This window comes from Aotus nancymaae, unplaced genomic scaffold (genome assembly GCF_030222135.1).
Source record: "Aotus nancymaae isolate 86718 unplaced genomic scaffold, 86718_ANA_hifiasm-v0.15.2.pri h1tg000008l, whole genome shotgun sequence".
Taxonomy (NCBI): Eukaryota; Metazoa; Chordata; class Mammalia; order Primates; family Aotidae; genus Aotus; species Aotus nancymaae.
In genome coordinates this window covers 55600772-55617282 of record NW_026988419.1, presented here as the reverse complement: position 1 = coordinate 55617282, position 16511 = coordinate 55600772, and positions in this window count along the sequence as shown.

Below are 16511 nucleotides of genomic sequence, written 5' to 3'. Positions count from 1 at the left end.
CTACAAAACTGAAAGCATCAGTACAGAAGGATATATTCGCAAAGATGTGTTTATTTCAGCATTGTTTGTTGTAGAGGGGGGAATAGTAACTGAACGTTCACTAGTAGAGAAATAGTGGAATGAATTCTAGTACATTCAGAATGTTTAAAGGAGGATTTATCTCTGCATGTACTGACCTAAAAGGATGTCTGTATATGTGGCTATATTTTAAAAGCTGTTGGGAAAGAATGTGTATAGTATAAACTAATTTGTATATACATATATTTTTCTACATTTATATTTTCTGTGTGAGCATTGAGAAATATATGGAAGAATATAAACCACATTGCTACTTTTGTTGAGGGTTATGATTGGAGGGATAATTTGACTTGTTACAACAAGTAACAAGTTTTTTAGTTTTGTAATTAAAATGCAACACAGAGAAAGAAATCCTACTTAACCATTTAGGATTTGGTGAGGATTAACTGAGACAATATTTATAAAATGCTTAGTATAATCCCTGGGGTATAGTAGGCATCCACAAAATGCCAGATAGTATTTGATTTTTCCTCCAGGGCTGATGTAGCATACAGCAACCTGGCCCTTGCCTATGCCCACACTGTCATCTTCTGCATTCTGCATTCCAGATGGCTTAAGGTCTCTCTGGGCACACCGTGCTCTCTCTCTGTGACCCTTAGGCTTAGGCCTTTGCACATGCATTTCCCTGTTTTAGAATTCCTATCCTCCCTCTTTCACCTGCTTAGCTGCTTTGCATCCTTCAAGTGTCAGTTTAAGTGCCTTTATTGACCAAGGTAAAATATCTATCCTCTCTGGGCTATCCATCCTACAGCATAGCACTCATCACCCTTTTTGAGCAGTCTGTCTATGAGGCTGTGTCCTTCCATCTTTGCACCCTAAGCACCTACTCCAGGACCATGGAATGGGGTACTTGACAAAGACTAACAGAATAGCTGAGTGAGGACTGACTGTGGCTGCATGACTGTATGGGACGAGAAAGAGGGAAGACCCATTTTCTCATAAAAGCTCGGGAAGCCTGACAGGTACTGACTCTGTCATTGTTTGTTTTCCAGGTTTCTGTTATCTAAGTGCAGCATTCTTCCTCGGGCTTTTGCAAATTGAAAATGAACAAAGGTGCTGATGTTTTAAAATGATTAATTTTCTCAGGTTATCATATATTGCTCCTTCAATTTGGAAGTTATTAACTTGCTAGAACAGTTCATAACTACACTTTATTAACTTCCTGCATATGTACAAGTACTTCAGTTGAACCAGTATCAGATAAAAGCAATTGAGAAAATACATTACAGAATGGAAACTGAGAAGGGCTTTACTGATGATGATTGCAGCTGCCATATAAACAAATTGTACAGTCCTCAGTGGCAGATGACTCATTTCTTAGTCATGTTAAAAGACAATCTTAAAAAATGGTAAAATCATGACTTTCACACTCTTTTGAGAGTCTCATGATTCTTAAAATAGAATCTAAAGAATACACATGTTGTAGATGACAAACATTGAAATGAATGTGAAAGTGAAGGCAAACTGTTTTTTTTTCATGAGGAGCTGGTAATAGGCAATTGAACATTTTTGAATGGGACAGAATCTGCAAATCTATAAACAAGAATTATTGTATATTGCTATCAGTTATTCACAACTTTCTGAACTGTGAATAGATCAAAGATGAGTACAGGCTAGAATCAAACTGGAAAGGTATCTTCTAGGATCTAGACCAGGGGTGTCCAGTCTTTTGGCTTCCCTGGGCTACATTGGACGAAGAAGAATTGTCTTGGGCCACACATAAAATATATTAACACTAAGAATAGATGATGAGTTAAAAAATCATTTTAAAATCTCATAATGTTTTAAGAAAGCTTACAAATTTATGTTGGGCCACATTCAAAGCTACAAAATCTGTCCTGGGCTGCATGTGGCCCACAGTACAGGGCTTGGACGAGCTTAATAGGCAATACTGAAGCAGAAATTTTCCTACTGTCCCCTCTATTCTCAGCCCTTTGAGGCTCTCTAAGTGCTACAGATGCCTCATATCAACCTAATATACTTTAATATGCTTTACTTATGATATCTCATTTAACATATTTAATCTTCACAACATGAATATGAGGTAGGGATTTTTATGGAAGAGGCAGCATGGAAGGCTTAAATCAGTCACTTAGTTAACAAGTTAAAGTGCAAACACAAGTCTCTGAACTCAAAAGTCACGTTTTTTTCCACTCCATTCTGCTGCCTGTTTGTTGACCCTTCCTAGAGTTTACGTTCCTCTTTCCTCCGCTTTGCTTCCACTGTGGTTTTCTGCCATCTCCTGTTGGAGGAAGTTCATGCTTCCCATTCTCCATTCCCTAAACCATTCTAGGCTGCTTTGCCCAGTGTTCCCATCTCCACCCTATGCTCCCATCATCTGCTCTGGGGAGACGAGCACTGTCTATTTGTGTGTGCTCACCACCCAGCCCCTGCAGGTTTCCTAATTTTTACTACAGTGTAGGAAGGGATTCTCTGTCTACCAACAAAGAAATTTCATATTGGAATGGTAAAGACTGGCTTCTGGTTGGTACCACCCAGAAGACAGCATGGCCCTCCCCCGAAAAAACATCTCTCTCTCTCTAGTCCTTCCTGTTTCTTCTTTTTGTAGACAGTTCCCTCAGCCTTCTCCTGTTTAAATTTTGCTCTACTGCTGCCACGTGTGGATATAAGGTAACCATATAGTTGCTGTTGTCTCAATAGTTTAAAAAATCTTTATCATTCAAGAATTTTAGTGTGATAAATCCAGGTAGAAGTCAAATTTGTATATTTGATTGAACTGTTGGATGTTTTGATCTTATGCTTTTCTTCATCCTGAAGAGTGAAAAATTACCCAGCTCCTGGCTGCCCTTACAAGAGGCAAGATCTTCAGTAAAGAAGAACAGGAACATTTACACTGAATCTGACCTTCTGTTTTGTTTTTAAAATGTGGGTCCTCTAAAACAATACCTGTCTTGATGAGGTTAAGCAACTCATATTCCTGGGATAAGCCCTACTTTGTCATGATGTTTTGTCCTTTTTATATTGTTGTTTGATTCAATTCACTAAAATTTATCTAGAATTTTTTTTTTTTTTTGAAGAAAGAAGGAAAAAAAAAGGAAGAGGAAGAAAAAGGAAAAGAAAGAGAGAGAATATGGGAGTATTGCTTTCTTGCCCGGGCTAGAATGCAGTTTAGTAATGGGTATTGAAAACCTTTTATACCAATAATTATACTTAATGATGTAGACAGGAAGGAATAAGGGAAGAAAATAACAAACAAGCAGCCAACCAATATTTCATTTAAACCTATGGAATGCTATGCGATTACTGAGGAGTGATTTACTTCCAATTATGTAGTCACTTTTGGAATAGGTGTGAGGTGGTAATGTATGTTTTGTGTATTTGAAGTGGAGAGTTCTATAAATGTTTATTAAGTTTACTTGTTCCGGGTCTGAGTTCAAGTCCTGGATGTCTCGTTGATCTATAGAATCGTTAGCTCTTCTTGTTACATTGATCTTTTTGCCATTATATAATGTCCTTCTTTGCCTCTTTTGATCTTTGTTGCTTTAAAGTCTATTTTATCAGAGGCGAGAATTGCTTCTCCTGCTTTTTTGTTTATTTATTTATTTTTACTCTCTGTTTGGTTGGTAAATCTTCCTCCTTCTCTTTGTTTTGAGTCTTTGTGTATCGTTGCATGTGAGATGGGTCTGAATGCAGCATACCAATGGGTTTTGGCTTTTTATCCAATTAGAATATATATGAGTTTAATACTGCCATTTGATGCTAGCTGGCTGTTTTGTCCATTAGTTGGTGTAAATTTTTCATTGTGTTAATGCTCTTTGCTTTTTGATATATTTTTGGAAAGGCTGATATTGGTTGTTCCTTTCTATGTATAGTGCTTGTTTCAGAAGCTCTTGTAAGGCAGGCCTGGTGGTAGCGAAGTCTCTAAATACTTGTTTGTTCGCAAAAGATTTAATTTTTCCTTTGCTCATAAAGCTTAGTTTGGCTGGATATGAAATCCTGGGTTGAAAGTTCTATTTCTTTAAGGATGTTAAATATTGGTCCCCACTCTTTTCTGGCTTGTAGGGTTTCTGCTGAGAGATCTGCTGTAAGTCTGATAGGTTTCCCTTTATGGGTAACCTGACCTTTCTCTCTGGTTGCCCTTAGTATTTTCTCCTTCATTTCAACGCTAATAAATCTGGCAATTATGTGCCTTGGGGTTGGTCTTCTTGAAGAATATCTTTGTGGTGTTCTCTGTATTACCTAGAGTTGAATATTACCCTGCCTTGCTAGGTTGGGTAAGTTTTCCTCAATGATATCCTGAAGAGTATTTTCCAACTTGGATTCATTCTCTTTGTCACATTCAGGTACACCTATCAAACGTAAATTAGGTCTTTTCACATAGTCCCATATTTCCTGGAGACTTTGCTCATTCCTTTTTATCCTTTTTTCTCCAATCTTGTCTTTTCGTTTCATTTCACTGAGCTGGTTCTCGACTTCCGATATCCTTTCTTCTGCTTGATCAATTTGACTGTTTAAACTTGTGCATACTTTGCGAAGTTCTCGTGTTGTGTTTTTCAGCTCCATCAATTCACTTATATTCCTCTCTAAATTGTCCATTCTCGTTAACATTTTGTCAAACCTTTTTTCAAGGTTCTTAGTTTCTTGCATTGGGTTAGAACAAGTTCTTTTAATTCACAGAAGTTTCTTATCACCCACCTTTTGAAACCTGCTTCTGTTACTGGAACACACTCGTTCTCCATTAAGCCTTGTTCCGTTACTGATGAGGAATTGCGATCCCCTGTAGAGGGAGAGGCATTCTGATTTTGAGTGTTCTCTGCCTTTTTAGGCTGGTTTCTTCCCTTCATTATATATTTATCCCTCTGTCGTCTTTGTAATTACCAACTTTCTAACTAGGTCTCTGAGCAGACGTCCAACTTGTTGATTCCCAGCACCAAAATCTGAGCAATCCACTGCGCCGGCCAAAATAGCGGTGTTAAGATTGATGGTGCTTTTCTGCCCAGGAATCTCTGGACTCTGCACCAAGAACTGCTGCGCTAAGGTGCCAGCCAAACTGCCGCGCCGGCCACAAGAGTCACTCTGGTGACCCGTGGGGTTCCTCCACTGAGAATCTCTTGGTCCGTGAGCAACAAATATTCATCTGAAAGTGTGGCGTCCTCTCGTTCTCTGTGCTTTCACTGGGAGCTACGTGCCCGAGCTGCTAGTGATCAGCCATCTTGGATCTCTCTCCTAGAATTTTTACATCTGTGTTCATGGGGGATATTGGTCTGTAGTTTTCCTATAATGTGACTATCAGGTTTTGGTATCAGGGTAAAATTAGCCTCATAGAATGAGTTGGAAATTGTTCTGTCTCTAATTTTCTGGAAGAGTTTGCAAAGAATTGGTTTTATTTCTAGCTTAACCATTTGGTAGAATTCACTAGTGAAGCCATCAGGGCCTGCAGAATTTTTGTGGCAAGATTTTTAACTACAAATTCAATTTCTATAATAGTTATAAGGCTGATCAGATAATCGATTTCTCCTTGAGTAAGCTTTGGTACCTGTATCTTTCAAATAATTCATTCATTTCATCTAAATTATTAAATCTATTGTCATAAAGCTATTAATATTCCTTTATTATTCATTTAATATCTGTAAATTCTGAAATCATGCTCCTTCTCTCATTGTTGATATTGGAAATTTGTGTCTTCTTTTTTTCTCCTTATTTACATGATTAGAAGTTTATTCATTTTATTGATCTCTTTAAATAACCAGCTTTTGGTTTCATTGATTTTCTCTATTTTCCTTTTTCTGTTTCATTAATCTCTTTTCTGATCTTTATTATTTCATTTCTTCTGCTTGATCTGGGTTGTACGTGCTTCTCTTTCTCTCCTTTCTGAAAGTAAAAGCTGAGATTATTGATCTGAGACATTTCTTCATAAATTGATAAATTTCTGTTATAAATTTTGATGTGCTGTGTTAATTTCACAAATCTTTCTTAAATAATCAAATTTATAATTTTATTTCTTCCTTGACCAGTGGGTTATTTTAAAATACTATTTACGTTCTAATTTTGAGGAACTTTTCAAAGATCTTTCTGTTATTGGTTTCTAATTTAATTTCATTGTGGTCATAGAACATATTTTGTATGACTTGATTTCCCTTCTTTTGCATTTGCTGAGGAGTGTTTTACTTTCAATTATGTGGTTGATTTTAGAATAAGTGCTATGTGGTGCTGAGAAGAATGTATATTCTGTTGATTTGGGGTGGAGAGTTCTGTAGATGTCTATTAGGTCTGCTTGGTCCAGAGCTGAGTTCAAGTCCTGAATATCCTTGTTAATTTTCTCTCTTGTTGATCTGTCTAATATTGACAGTTGGGTGTTAAAGTATCCCATTATTATCGTGCGGGAGTCTAAGTCTCTTTATAGGTCTCTAAGAACTTGCTTTATGAATCTGTGTGCTCCTGCATTGGGTGCATACATATTTAGGATAGTTAGCTCTTCTTGTTGCATTGACCCTTTTACCATTATGTAATGCCTTTCTTTGTCTTTGTTGATCTTTTAAAGTCTGTTTTATCAGAGACTAGGATTGCAACCCCTGCTTTTTATGCTTCCCATTTGCTTGGTAAATCTTACTCCATCCCTTTATTTTGAGCCTATGTGTGTCTTTGCACGTGAGATGGGTCTCTTAAATACCACACATGGATGGGTCTTTACTCTTTATCCAATTTGCCAGTTCGTGACTTTTAACTGGAGCATTTAGCCCATTTACATTTGAGGTTAATATTGTCATGTGTGAATTTGATCCTGTCATTATGATACTAGCGGGTTATTTTGCCCATTAGTTGATGCAGTTTCTTCATAGTGTCGATGGCCTTACTTTTGGTTTGTTTTTGCAGTGGCCCCAGCCACTTCTTGAAGAGTATCTGGTTGTTCCTTTCCATATTTAGTGCTTCCTTCAGGAGCTCCTGTAAGGCAGGCCTGGTGGTGACAAAATCCCTCAGCATTTGCTTGTCTGTAAAGGATTTTATTTCTCCTTCACTTATGAAGCTTAGTTTGGCTGGATATGAAATTCTGGGTTGAAAATTCTTTAGGAATGTTGACTATTGGCCGCCACTCTCTTTTGGTTTGTAGGGTTTCTACAGAGAGATCCACTATTAGTCTGATGGGCTTCCCTTTGTGGGTAACTCAACCTTTCTTTCTGGCTGCCATTAACATTTTTTCCTTCATTTCAACTGTGGCGAATCTGACGATTATGAAGAGTATCTTTGTGGTGTTCTCTCTATTTCCTGAATTTGAATATTATCCTGTCTTACTAGGAAAAGCATAGCACCTGGGCACGAATGTACCGTCCCTTACGGTACAGTCCTTCACGGCTTCCCTTGGCTAGGGGAGGGAGTTCCTTGACCCCTTGCACTTCCCAGGTGAGTCAACATATCACCCTGCTTCGGCTCACCCTCTGTGGGCTGCACTCACTATCTGACCAGTCCCAGTGAGATGAACTGGGTACCTCAGTTGGAAATGCACAAATCACTCACCTTCTGCATTGGTCTTGCTGGGAGCTGCAAACTGGAGCTATCCTATTCGGCCATCTTTCCCAGGAATAATCACAGTGGTTTTTTTTGTTATTGTTGTTTTTGTTGCTTTTTTCTAGACTTCTAGCAAAAGTATCCAAAGTCTGGAAAAGGCTTGATTACATTACAGTTTTGGTTAGGGCTAAGTAAATATAGCAGTGACTCCTGTGGGTTTCTAGTATGAGTAGTTAGTAGAGGGGCTATTAGATAATCAAGAACTTGAAATGATGCTGTTTTGGACTTTCAGCCTCATCAGGGTCAGTGTTGATATTGCCACTTTGCAGATATATTCAGTCTTAGAAAGGTTAATTGACTTGCCTAAGGTCACAGAGAAAAATAGTGGTGAAATTAAGATTTGAATTCCAGGTCTCTGTGGCTCCAAGGTCTATGTTCTCTATGTCAGCCAATAGATTTGGTAGGAATGACTGATAAACAGTGTCTGTGGAAGGCTGAGACATGAGGGTAAATTTATCATAGCTGATCTTCCTTGATCCTTTAGTGACCTAGGTACAGTGTAATCAGGGAAGATCTTGTAGCTATTTCAAGTGTAGATTTAGTGTCTATGAAAGAAACAGAAGCACCAAGGGGGTCAGAGAGGAGAACAATGAGGAATCCAGAGAAGAGTTTAGGAAGCAGCAAGGGAACTAACGAGGGGAATGCTGTAAAGAGCAGAAAAAATATGCCCATGCATGATTCCTATTGATTTAGCAAGAATCCACCTTAGAGTTACTTGCTAAAAATCTGTGAGCCACCCTGTGGGTGGGATACTGATGGACACAAAGAAGGAAACAACAGACACTGGGGCCTACCTGAGAGTGGAGGGTGGGAGGAGAGAGAGGAGCAGAAAATGTAACTATTGAATACAAAAAGGCTTAGTTCCTGGATGATGAAACAATCTGTGCAACAAGCCCTGTGACACGAATTTACCTCTATAACAAACCTGCACATGTACCCCTGAACCTGAAGTAAAAGCTTCTTGAAAAAGAAAAAAAAGGTGAAAAATTTAAAAACCTGAATTTGTAGCATTGATTTTACATTTTTACCTACAAAGAACCAAAATATATAATTCAATGGTCTTCAAACAAAAAAAAATGAAATTCTTGTCTTTACACAAACAGAAGCAGAATTCCAATAAATAAAGCAGGTAATTGTGGAGCCACTTGGAGCCTTCCCATGTGGATTCTCCATTCCCTCTACTGGTGACCTCTGAGGCACCTCCTCAGTCTTCTGGGATCTCAGAAACAGGTTGCAAAAGTTGACTGGGGAGAACTAGAAGGTGATTAGGCTGCAGACGGCCTGCCTCTCTTATCTGCTCTACACATTCTGGCTGTATGGCCTTGGGCAAGTCTGCATCTAAGCCCCTTGCTCTGGAAAGGAGATGGAGGTAACTCATGACTTGTCCATCTGAGTGGGCTATTAAGAACGAGGACACTGGAGGTCCCATGTAAATATCTGATGGTATTATTTTGTGATAGTACTCTCCATCTTGGAATGTTTTATTCCTTTTGAAAATCTTTATGCCTAATAAATTCGTTCTGATAATAATTTTATACCCTGTGCCCAGCTTTCCATTTCTCTTAGTTTGCCATGAGCTATTTCCACTCCAAATCCTATTTGATAGAGTGTAAGGGGTCCCCAAAACCTCTAGGTTTGGTGATTCCTTAGGAGGACTCACAGGACTCAACATATGATTTATTACATTGAAAAAAATACAAAACAAAATCAGCACAGGGAAAAGGTGCATGGGGCAAAATCCAAAAGAAACCAGGTTCAAATTTCCAAGAGGCCTCTCCCTGGAATTCCTCGAGCATCAATTTGTGATGCCATGTGTGAAATGTCTATGAGGAAAGCCTAGTAAAGAACTCAATGCCCAAGGTTCTTACTTGGTGCTGGTCAATATGTACCCTCTGCATAGCATATATTAGATTCCAGACTCCCTGATGAAAAGCAGATATCAGCATAAACCACATTGTTTGTATAAGTAGTTTAGGCACAGTGAGACAATCATTAGTTAGGGCTCATGGGAAGCCTCCTGAAATTCTATTTGCCAGATATGAGCTAAGGGACCCAACTTGCAAACAGGTCTAAGAATAACAGTCTGAGGATTACTACGTAAATTCTTTTTTTTTCTTGGTAAGCTTCAATTTTTTTTCTAGATACCTGTTAAAACAATTTGTATATAAAAATAATTCAGGAAAATGTAGGAATATTTTTCCATGTTGATGACAGCATTTCTGTGATGATACTTCTCATTCAAATTCTCAGACTCAGATGATTTACTCTGCTTTTATAAAAACTCACAGTCATATGATTAAATGAAATGAAAATAGTAAAAATAAAGCAAAAGTCTAAGATAAAGAATCTAGTTAATGTTTAGAGTTGTTATAGAAACATCATTTTATATATTCTTTTTCAATGCAAGAAAATTTCATAATTTTTTTTTTTTTTTTTTTTTTTTTGAGACGGAGTTTCGTTCTTGTTACCCAGGCTGGAGTGCAATGGCGCGATCTCGGCTCACCGCAACCTCCACCTCCTGGGTTCAGGCAATTCTCCTGCCTCAGCCTCCTGAGTAGCTGGGATTACAGGCACGCGCCACCATACCCAGCTAATTTTTTGTATTTTTAGTAGAGACGGGGTTTCACCATGTTGACCAGGATGGTCTCAATCTCTTGACCTCATGATCCACCCGCCTCGGCCTCCCAATTTTTCATAAAAATATTTAATCAAAGTCTTTCCCCAAAGCCCAACATTTTTGTGTACATGAAAATAATTCTGAAAACTTATGGATTAATTAGGTAAATTTCTTTTGGAAAAGTTTATGTTGTTTTCCAAAATGTTACACTGCTATAGCAAGAGACCCAATACTAAGATAGCTCAAAAAACAAAAATGTTTATTTCTCTCACACATAACAGTTCCAAGGTGAGAGATTCAGGTGGATGGGGCATATCTGTCCACTTCACCAGCGTAGCCCTGCCATCTGCATCAGATAGTTCTGCAAATAGTTTCCCAATTCTAGTCATTGGAAGGAAGGGTTACGAGCAGAAGAAGGGTGAGGAGCAGAAGCCCAGAGCCAAGAATGCCCTCTTAACCATGTGATGTGAAAATTGCTCTCTTCAGTTCTGCTCATTGGTGACAGACTGGTCACATGGCCATATCTAGTTGCAAGAGAAGCTAAGAAATGTAACCCAGCTACATGTGCAGGAAGAAAAAAAGGGAAAGTGTTGGTGGACTGCTAGGCATTTCCCCTGCAGGCCCAAAGAGCTTCCCGTTGCAGGTATAAACTAGGGTATTTAGCACTTTGTTCTAAAGATTCAGAACTTTCCAAGTAATTGCAGAGGAAATAAAAACTATTTCTAGAATAATGTTCAAGCTGTCTTTAAAACTTGGTGTAATCTGTAGTGTAAGTAGATTTCAAGATTAAAAACACCGATTTTAATTGAGGTTTTGTCAATTAACTCTTTCTATATGCTTTGCTATTCTTGATATTTTTTACCCCAATTCTAGTTAATATATTATTTCTCTTTAGTTTGCCCCTTTTAGCTATACGTAAGGCTTCATATACCCCAAGTCAATTTTTAGCTAAAGAATTAAATACTTTTTAACTTCTTCTTTTTTTTTTTTTTTATGAGAGAAAGAGAAAGAAAAAGGGGGAGAGAGAACAGGATTCTTGTTCTATTGCCCGAGCTGGATTGCAATCTAAAAATAGGTATTAAAAACCTCTTTTATGCCGATAATTGTCCTTAACAATGGAGACAGGAAGGAATAAGGGAAGAAAATAACAAACAAACAGTCAACCAATATTTCATTTAAGTCTGTGAAATGCTATGCAAATGCTGAAGAGTTATTTACTTCCAATTATGTAGTCACTTTCAAAATAGATGTAATATGATACTAAGAAAAATGTGTGTTCTGTGGACCTGGGGTGGAGAATTCTATAAATATTCACTAAGTTTACTTATTCCAGGTCTAAGTTTAAATTATAGATGTCCCTATTAATTTTCTATGTCATTAGTCCATCGAATATTAACAATGTGATGTCAAAATCTCCCGCTATTATTGTGCGGGAGTCCAGGTATCTTTATAAGTCATTAAGAACTTGTCTTATGTATCTGGGTGCTCCTGCATATATATTTATAATCATTAACTCCTGTTGTTGCATTGATCCTTTTACCATTATGTAATGTCCTTCTTTGTTTCTTTTAGTCTTTGTTACTATTAAAGTCTATTTTGTGAGAGACGAAAGTTACAACTCCTGTTTTGTTTTGTTTTTGCTGTCCATTTAATTGGTGAATCTTCCTCCATCCCTTTGTTTTGAGTCTTTGTATGTCATTGCTTGTGAAATAGATCTGGATACAGAGTACCGATGGGTTTTGACTTTTTATTCAATTTACCTGTCTGTGTCTTTGATTGGGGCATTTAATCCATTTAAATTTAGAATTAATATTAATATTTGTGAGTTCAATATTGTCATTTAATGCTAGCTGGCTATTTTGCCCATTAGTTGATGTAGATTCTTCTTTATAGAGATACTCTTTATGTTTTGGTAATTTTTTGGGATGACTGATACTGGTTGTTCCTTTCTGTTTGTAGTGCTTCTTTCAGAAGCTCTTGTAAAGCAGGCCTGGTGGTGATGAAATTTCTGAGTGCTTGCTTGTTTGCAACAAATTTTATTTTTCCTTCGCTTATGAAGCTTAGTTTGGCGGGATATGAGATTCTGGGTTGAAAATTCTTTTCTTTGAGGATATTGAATATTGACCCCCACTCTCTTCTAGTTTGTAGGGTTTTCTGGTGAGAGGTCTGCTGTGAGTCTGATAGTCTTCCCTTTATGGTTAACATGACCTTTCTCTCTAGCTGCCCTTAGAATTTTCTCCTTTATTTCAACCCTAGTGAATCTAGCGATTATGTGTCTTAGAGTTGCTCTACTTGAGGAATATCTTTGTGGTGTTCTCTAGATTAGCTGGAGTTGAGTATTGTCCTGCCTTACTAGATTAGGAAAGTTTTCCTGTATAATATCCTGAAGAATATTTTCCAACTTGGATTCATTCTCTTCATGACATTCAGATATACCTATCAATCGTAAATTAGGTCTTTTCTCATAGTCCCATTTTTCTTGGAGACTTTGCTCATTCCTTTTTACTCTTTCTTCTCTAATCTTGTCTTCTTGTTTCATTTCATTAAGTTGGTCTTCGACCTCTGATATCCTTTCTTCTGCTTGATCAATTCGACTGTTAAAACCTGTGCATACTTCACGAAGTTCTCGTATTGTGTTCTTCAGTTCCATTAATTCACTTATATTCCTCTCTAAGTTGTCTATTCTCGTTAGCATTTTGTCAAATCTTTTTTCAAGGTTCTCAGTTTCTTTACATTGGGCTAGAACATGTTCTTTTAGCTCAGTAAAGTTCCTTATTATCCACTTTCTGAAGCCTAAATCTGTTAATGGAATGCACTCGTTCTCCATCAGACCTTGTTCTCTTGTTGATGAGGAACTGTGATCCCCTGTAGAGGGAGAGGCATTCTGATCTTGGGTATTCTCAACCTTTTTACACTGGTTTCTTCCCATCATTGTGAGTTCATCCACCTGTCATCTTTGTAATTACCTACTTTCAAATTAGGTCTCTGAGTGGATGTCCAACTTGTTGATTCCCAGTGCCAAAATCTGAGCAACCCACTGCACTGGCCAAAACAGCGGCATTAAAATTCATGGTGCTTTTCTGCCCAGGAATCTCTGGTCTGGCTTCCCTCTTGAGTCTCTTCTTCAATCAGGTAAATGGGCAACTCTGCCTTCCCAGAGCTCCAAACATCGTCCAAAAGGGGACCCAGTCCCGTTTACTCTGCATCAAGAACCGCCATGCTGGGGCACTGGCAAAACCGCCACGTTGGCCACAAGAGTCACCCTGGTGACCCATGGGGCTCCTCCGCTGGGAATCTTCCGGTCCGTGGGTAACAAAAATTAGTCTGAAAGTGTGGCATCCTCTCGTTCTGTGTGCTTTCTCTGGGAGCTACAATCCTGAGCTGCTAGTGATCAGCCATCTTGGATCTCTCAATACTTTTTAACTTCTATATTACAGCTATGATTTCAAGGTTTGTACTTCCTTAATGTAAATCTAGGGAAATTGAAAAATAAAGTACCCCACTTCTAGTTTCTACATTTATACCACATCTGTTATCTTACTTATAGATATAATATCCAACTTCTTGAGGTTATTATGTTTATAATGAACTGGTTTATGTTTTCATTCCAGATGTGCAAATAGTAGCATTTGATTAGCTAAATTTAAAAGTGCATTTCAAAATTGTTTAGAAGACTCTTGTGTTGTTTTATTGTATAATCACCTATGATTTCTATAGCTTTATTTTAAAGTTAGTGAGTTAAAAAAGGTAGATGCTAGATATTGATGACCAGTAATAAAGGTTCATATATTTCATTGTCTGGGAATGCACTAAAAACTGAGTAATTGGTCTTGGTGTCTATTATTTTTTTATTTCCACATCTTGAGAGTTTTGTATGACACACATATACATGTGTATGTATATGTATTTATTTTCCATTTTAATATATTTAATCTAAATGTAAAATCTCCCCACTTGCAGAAAAGTTTTCCATTACTAAAAGTGCAGTCCTTTATGTACTGAGATGATGCTACTATGCATGGTGATGAAAAATTTCATTTTGACCTGTTTCTTGGTGGAGACAGCTTTGTACTGAGCTCTTGTCACTCTTTCCCACAGTCCCTGGCACAATCAAGAACAGCCATTTACCAGATGCCAAGTTTGACTTGGGCACAGAGCATGTGGTCAGAGGACACGATGTAATTAACCCATTCATATGGAACAAACCCATGACCTTGGATTCACACAGGGCGTGGAACCAAACTGCTGAAAACAAAAAATCCATCAATAGTGTGAATTTACAGAGTATTTAGAATGTCTTTTTTTCTTCCCCAACACTCTTACTAATCTATTGTCTCATTGTGGTCTCACAAAAGTCTTGAGAAGCATGAAGAGAGAAGCATGACCAGGTCTATTTTTCTTACATTCTTTTTCCTTCCTTCCTTCCTTCCTTCTTTCCTTCCTTCCTTCCTTCCATCCTTCTTCCTTCTTCCTTCTTCCTTCCATCCACCTTTTCAAATTCCTCCCTTTTTTCTTATTCACAGAAAGAGAAACTAAGGGGGCAGAGGTGTTTAAGTAAAATGTTAGTAAGTATTGAGATCTATTAGCTGCAAACCCAGTGCAATTGCTACCATATAAGGATACAGATGGAGACAGAAGGAAAGAGTGTGTGTGTGTGTGTGTTGAGAGAGTGAAGTGGTTCACAAAGATAGTCTTTCTACTTCAAGCTTTGCCTTGATTATCCAAACCTTTGTGTCTCAGAAGGCACCCTAGGAGCCGTCTGTTTGCCCCCAATGCTGCATGGCACTGCTCCTTGATCTGGCTTCCTCTTGATAATTTCCACAGATGAGATGCTCACTATCTCACAAGGCAGAACATGCTAGTTGGGATCATTTGTGTAATAGAACATATACTGGGTTAAATTTTTCCTCCCTGAGACTTCCATGCCCTATGGGAATACGTAAAGAAGTGGAATCCTTTCCTTGACAAGTTCTACTCTAGATATCTGATAACATCTCTCATGATTTCCCCAAGTTTTTCCCCTCCAAGAAAGCATCTCTGTTTCCTACAGCTTTGCCTCTCCATGTTTGTGGTGTCTTTTTCCCCTGTCCATCTTAAAAAGTACAGGGAACAGAGAACCGGACTCCAGCTCAGAGAACAATGGGCAGGAACTCTCCTGGAGCTGAAAGGGCTGTGTAAGCAGCAATTCCAAGTGTGGGCTCTGGGGACAGACACTGCCGTCGTCATCCTGACTCTGCCTCAGGATGACGTTACCTACCCTTTCTCTACTTCAGTTTTTTAATCTATAAAACAATGACAACAGGAATAAATAAAATCATGAGTAATTCAGAAGAGAGTGCCTGACACACGAGTCCATGTGTCAGCTGCCATTGCATTTATGTTTTTGGCAGTCATGCTACACTGGTAGTTCATTCAGAACTTTTAGTCAGATAAGATCAGGGCCATTTATATATAAACTACTAAAAACCAATGTCCCTTCTCTCTTATATTTGTATGTGCAGTGTGTATGTTTTATGTATGTGAACCTAAATCATGGGACTCTATCCCTGTTAAAATTCATCTGATTTAAGTTCCTTCAATCTTGATGATGTCATCCAACATAGCAAGTTTCCTTTACAGTCTTTTTTTGTTCTTTAAAGGTTTGATCTTTTATGACTTCAGCCATATCACTGAGAAAATAAAAAGTCAAACAAAACTGGAACAATTACAGAGCACATTGGGTTTATATTATCATCCTGCCTACATTTATTTTGTCCATAATAGTACAACTATTGAATTTCGTGTTTGAAATTAAGATACCACTTTGCAATGATTCTGCATTGACAACACTAGTTATCCATGTATTAACACAAAGAGATGAGACTGGTTTGGCATGACTTATTTCTAAAGCAAATTTTTGGTTTGCGCCTTCCTTTCTCCATTCTCTTAGTTATTAATTCATCACATGAATAGGTGTGGCATTGGCTATAATATGCACAGTTTCTACCATGATTTTGCTTGCAAATAGTGAACTTATACTTTCACTATTTGAGGGCCAAGTGAAAATGTGCTTCTAGCTTAGCAGAAACTAATCCAATGATGGGTTTTACTTCATATGCATAAACCATAAAAATATCTGTTTTGGTCTGAAAAGTCAAAAGAAAATTACTTATCACAGCAAAGTCACAGAAAATTACTTATTTCACATTACAAATAAGCACCACCCCCCCTGAAAAAAAAGAAAAGAAATCCAACTTGAAGAGTGCATCCAGAGACTCTTAGTCGCTTGGGATCATCCAGGAAGTAGATAACA